Raw genomic sequence first — 6,000 nt, 5'->3', positions numbered from 1 at the left:
TCAAATGAACAAAATTATTACATTCTGATGTGCTAACAAAGAAATGAAAAACAAAAAAAAATAAGTGATTCCATTTTTATTGTCATCTCAAAAATAGGTAAATATCTATGAATTAATTTTACAAAGGAAGAGAAACACCAATTAGAGAAGATTAAAAATCACTTCTAAAAGAAATAAAAGAAGTAACAAGAAAGTGAAAACACAGTCTAACTCATTGGTCAAAAGAATCAATATTGTTAAAATGCCCATCGCTTGTTTTTTAGTTAAGAAAAGCAAACTATGTGGCAATGTTAAATACTAGTACTTGTTACTTCGCTGGGACTAGAGTGATAGCACAGCGGGTAGGGCTTTTGCCTTGCTCAAAGCTGACTGGGTTCAACTCTTCCGTTCCTCTCGGAGAGCCCAGCAAGCTACTGAGAGTATCCCCCTCGCACAACAGAGTCTGGCAAGCTTCCCATGGCGTATTTGATATGCCAAAAACAGTAACAAGTCTCAAAATGGAGGCATTACTGGTGCCCACTCAAGCAAATCGATGTACAATGGGATGACAGTGATACAGTGATACAGTATTACTGTGCTATTTAATTAATACAAAGAGAGCATTTTTATTATATTACATTTTTATTTATAAAAGTCTTATATGCAGATAATACTAAACTCTTCACGTTTCATACATCTATTCTTTTGTCTATGATCCAATTAGATATTAGTGAAAATAGAAATAATATAATCCATCTGATAGAGTTAGACAATGGTGTCCAAATAAGCCGGATGGATTGAGAGGTCTGGTATCCTAGATCCCATGTATTCAGTATTTACTTATTTATTTTAAATTTTAATTAGTAAATCACTATGAGGTACTGTTACAAACTTATGAACTTTCATGTTTGTATTTGGTTTACATCCCTCCACCAGTACCCATTCTCCTCCAGCAATGTTCCCAGTATCCCTCCCACCACCCCACCCCAACCTGCACCACCCCACCCTGCCTCTGTGGCAGGGCATTCCCTTTCGTTCTATCTCCTGTTAGATGTTGTAGTTTTCAATAGAAGTATTGAGTGGCCATCACGTTAGGTCTATAGTCCACTTTTGGTATGCAGCTTTCAACCCGAGTGGGTCCTCCCAACATTTTCTACTAGGTGTTCCCTTCTCTGTCTCTGTTGTCTTTTCCCCCAGCATGTGAGGCCAGTTATCAAGCTGTGGGGCAGACCGCCTGGTTCTAATCTCTACTACTCTTGGGTGTTAGTGTCTCATTCTGCTACCTTATATTCCACATATGAGTGCAATCTTTTTATGTCTGTATCTTTCTTTCTGACTCATTTCACTCAACATGACACTCTCCATGTTGATCCATTCATAGGCAAATTTCATGACTTCATCTCTCCTAACAGCTGCATAGTATTCCATTGTGTAGATGTACCAAAGTTTCTTTAACCACTCATCTGTTTTGGGGCACTCCGGTTTTTTCCAGATTTTGCCTATTGTAAACAGTGCTGTAATGAACAAATACAGATGTCATTTCTACTATACCTCTTTGCCTCTCTGGGATGTATTCCCAGGAGTGGTATTGATGGGTCAAATGGGAGTTCAATTTCTAATTTTATGAGAAGAAACCATACCCTTTTCCAAAAGGACTGAACCAGTCGGCATTCCCACCAGCAGTGAAGGAGAGTCCCTTTCTCCCCACATCCGCGCCAACACTGGTTGCTTTTGATTTTTTGGATGTGAGCCAGTCTCTGTGGTGTGAGTGATATCTCATTGTTGTTTTGAATTGCATCTCCCTGATGATTAGTGATGTAGAGCATTTTCTCTGTGCCTCTAAGCCATTCAGATTTCTTCTTTGGGAAAGTTTCTGTTCATTTTAACACCCCATTTTTTGATTGGGATGGCAGTTTTCTCCCTGTGGAGTTCAACCAGTGACTTGTATATCCTTGATATCAACCTCTTATCAGAGAGGTATTGGGTAAATATTCTTTCCTATTCTATAGCATGTCTTTGTACTTTGGTCACTTTTTCTTTTGAGGTGCAGAAGCTTTTTAGTTTAAGATAGTCCCATTTATTTATCTCTGTTTTCACTTGCTTGGCCAGTGGCATGTCATATTGAAAATACCATTGGCTTCGATGTTGTGGAGGTTTTTGCCGACCTTTTCTGCAATGTAACTGTATTCAGTATTTAAATGCTATTGAAGCTCTAGTTATTAACATCACCACCACTAGTTTTATACTTATTGTTCTTCATTTTTCATTTTACCTGACTCAAGATGCACTGACATTTCTTGGAATCAGGCTTTTAAAAACAAATCTAAATGATTGGATTGAAATATTTTGAGGATTTCTTCCAGCTTCACAACTTCTTCCAAACTCAGTTTATATTTATTTCATGGCACAATAATATTAACATCACTGACTTCAGTCCTGCATGGTGACAAAGAATTTCACAACCCAAAGGTGTTGACCCTGGTCACTTTCTGGATAATAGTGGCAAGTTTAAGAAAAGTGACCATTTTATGGCTTTCTCGCAGGTAACAAATGCTAAATTCCTTTATATTTAGAGAACAAGGTACATTTTGGGAATTAGTAAAACCTTCATGTAGTACCCATTCTTTTTATCCAAATTTATTTATTGTGAAATTACAAAAGTATTTATGATTGGTGGGGGATTGGAGCAATAGTACAATGGAGAGAGCATTTTCCTTTCACATAACCAACCCCGGTGTGATTCTCAGCATCCCACATAGTGATGTCCTCTGAGCACTGCCAGGTGTGATTCCTGAGTGCAGAGCCAGGAGAAACCCCTAAGTATTGCCAGGTGTGTGTCCAAAACAAACAAACAGACAAAAAGTTATTCATGATTGGGTTTCAGGCATACAATATTTCAACATGGATTCCTTCACCAATGTCCACTTCCCTCTCTCATTGCTCCTCACCTCTTGCCTCCCATCCACCAGTCTGCTTGTAAGAGAGGTACTTTTAAAAAAAACTCTATGTAAGTTTTTGCACTGTGATTTACAGTACTGTTGCTGATAGAGTTTCATGCGTACACTTTACCACCCTTCGGCACCATCTCCTCCTGCTTCCCTCCACCCTAGATATTTTGCCCCTCCCTGTCCTATGCCCTCGAATTCTCAAGTGGCATGTCTCTTACTGAAGACCAGTTCTCATATTCTTTGTTTTGTTGTCTTTAGACATTTGTTTTTGCACCATTATGGTTCTCTGTATCCTGCATATGAGAGAGATCAGTGTGTGTGTCTCTCTCTCTGACTAACTTCACTTAAAATGATACTCTCCAGGTTCCTTTATGTAGCAGCAGCAACAAATTTTCTTTATCTTGTCTTAAGGCTGAGTAATATTCCATTGTGTGTGTGTATATATATGCATATATATATATAATAGTCTCTTTATCCAATCATCTATTCTTGGACACTTGAGTGCTCACACAGGGTTGATAGAATTGCTGTTTTCTAGTAAAAACATCAATCTTAGTATCCATTTGTATGACAATAATTATTGATCCAAATCAATGGAACTTTGGGTATTTCACCGAGTTTCTTAAAAGATTAGAAACACAATTTGATCTAGGTATTTAAAACATGAATGAAGGGCATACCAAAATAACTGTCACTGTCACTGTCATCCCGTTGCTCATCGATTTGCTCAAGCGGGCACAGTAATGTCTCCATTGTGAGACTTACTGTTACTGTTTTTGGCATATTGGATACACCATAGATAGCTTGATAGGCTCTACCATGTGGGCTAGATACTCTCGGTAGCTTGATGGACTCTCTGAGAGGGGAGGAGGAACTGAACCCAGTCGGCAGCCTGCAAGGCAAACGCCCTACCCGCTATGCTATCGTTCCAGCCCACCAAAAATAACAGTGTAGTAAAATATCTAAACTTCTTGGTTTATTGAATTTTGATAAAGGAATTAATACCAGAAATGTGAGGTTATGATAATGGAAACAAAGTAATGGAATAACAGAGTAGGAACAGAAATTACTACTTTTGCAATGTGCATTTCTAGAGAAACACTGATCAAAGTTTTAAATGTCAATATAGCGATTATAGGATTATTTAATGAAGTATTTGGCAAAATGTTGATCCTCAGTGAATATTTACTTAAAGAGAAATATGTGTTTGGGTAAATGGATAGCATATGTGTCTACCTTTTGTCCATCTGCCTATTCAAACTTTCTGTCTTTTATGCAACCATTCATCATATGCGTATTGCATATTCTCCTTCTTATAAGAGAAAAAATGTTCAAAATATTTTTGCATTCTGTGTTTGTTATTTTCAGGAAAACGAACATGTTCTGGAGAGAGTTTGGCTCGTATGGAGCTGTCTTTGTTTCTCACCACCATTTTACAGAATTTTACCTTGAAATCTGAAATTGACCCCAAGGACATTGACAATACCCCAACTTCCAGTTGATTTACTTCTCTACCCCCTAAATACAAACTACTTCATTCCTGTGTGAAGAACAGAGACTATTTGGTTTTTACTGTGATGTTATCTATAACTTCTGCTCACCTGGGGCTGGGGTTACCTCCTTTCATTTTATCCATTTTTTTAAATTGCCCTGTCTACCTCTCCCATCTTCATAGAAAACCCAGGAATAACCAATATACATTAAGAGAGAATTTCCGGGGCTGGAATGATAGTACAGCGGGTAGGGTGTTTGCCTGCAAGCACCTGGGACGATTCCCAGCATCCCATGTGGTCCCCTGAGCACCTCGAGGAGTAATTCCTGAGTGCAGAGCCAGGAGTAACCTCTGTGCATCGCCAGGTGTGGCCCAAAAAGCAAAAAATAAAATTAAATTTAAAAAAATAAAAGATAATTTTTTAATCTCAATGCACATGTATCAGTTACTACAATAATCTATAACTTTGTACTGGCCACTGTATATAATATTATTTACTTAATAGTAGGTAGTCCTAGATAGATAATATGACAGATAAAGATGATTAATATATACCAAATTACTTATGTATATTTTCTCCTCTCTATGTTCTAAATAAAAATTATAATTTGTTGAACCAAATACTAGATTTTATTCCTTTTTCCAAAATTCATCTAAGAACAGAAGAATGAAATTGAGAGGCTAAAGAGATAAGAAGCAAGTAGGACATTTGCCTTGCATGCAGTGGAGCCGGTTTTGATCCTAGGCACCCCATATAGTCCCGAAAGTACCATCAGGAGTAATCCCCGAGAAGTATGTCCTGAGCACTACTGGGTATCGCATTTCCCAAAAATGAAAACAATGCAAAGAAGATATTTAGATATTTTGACCTTCATAATGATTCACACAGGAAGGAGAAAAAGAGAACAGGACAAACCTTTGGGCTTAATATTATTGAGAGATATTGATACCAATTCTGAGAGTGTGGGAAAGCCATTTAAAAGCAGCTTAATTCTGTAAGGAGATATTGAAAGAAGTGATGGTGAGGCTTTTTACCACATAAGCCATGAAGACTACCAAGAAAAATAAGAGCAGAAATCAATTAAATTACAAGCATACAATCAATATAGGAAAACAATGAAAGCAAAACTCTTTAAAATAGCTAGTCATGTTGATAAAACCAGACTAGCCTGTTTTTTCTCTTTTTTCTCTTTTTATCAAAAAGAGAGAAGATACAAATGTCTAATACTAAATTTTACAAGGTACCATCACTTGATTTCACTGAAATTAAAAGGATTAAAAAACAATAGTATGACCTACTCTATGCCCAATATTTGATAATGTAAATAAAATATTTACTCATCACACATTTAGAAAAGTACTAACAAGAGCCATGAAGCATTCAAAAAGGTAATAAGAAAATAACGACTCCAAAAAAATGGAGAGACTAGATGAACAGACATAACCTCAAGGAAGGCACACAGATATCCAATAGGCATATGAAAAAAGGTTCTACTCACCATTCATTAGATACACAAATCAAAGTAATGAGTTTTTACTTCACACCAGTGAGACTGACACATGTCAAAAAAAATTGTAACA

Source organism: Sorex araneus, chromosome 11, assembly GCF_027595985.1.
Source record: "Sorex araneus isolate mSorAra2 chromosome 11, mSorAra2.pri, whole genome shotgun sequence".
Lineage (NCBI taxonomy): Eukaryota > Metazoa > Chordata > Mammalia > Eulipotyphla > Soricidae > Sorex > Sorex araneus.
The sequence above is the reverse complement of the archived record's forward strand: the minus strand, read 5'-3'. Positions refer to the sequence as shown.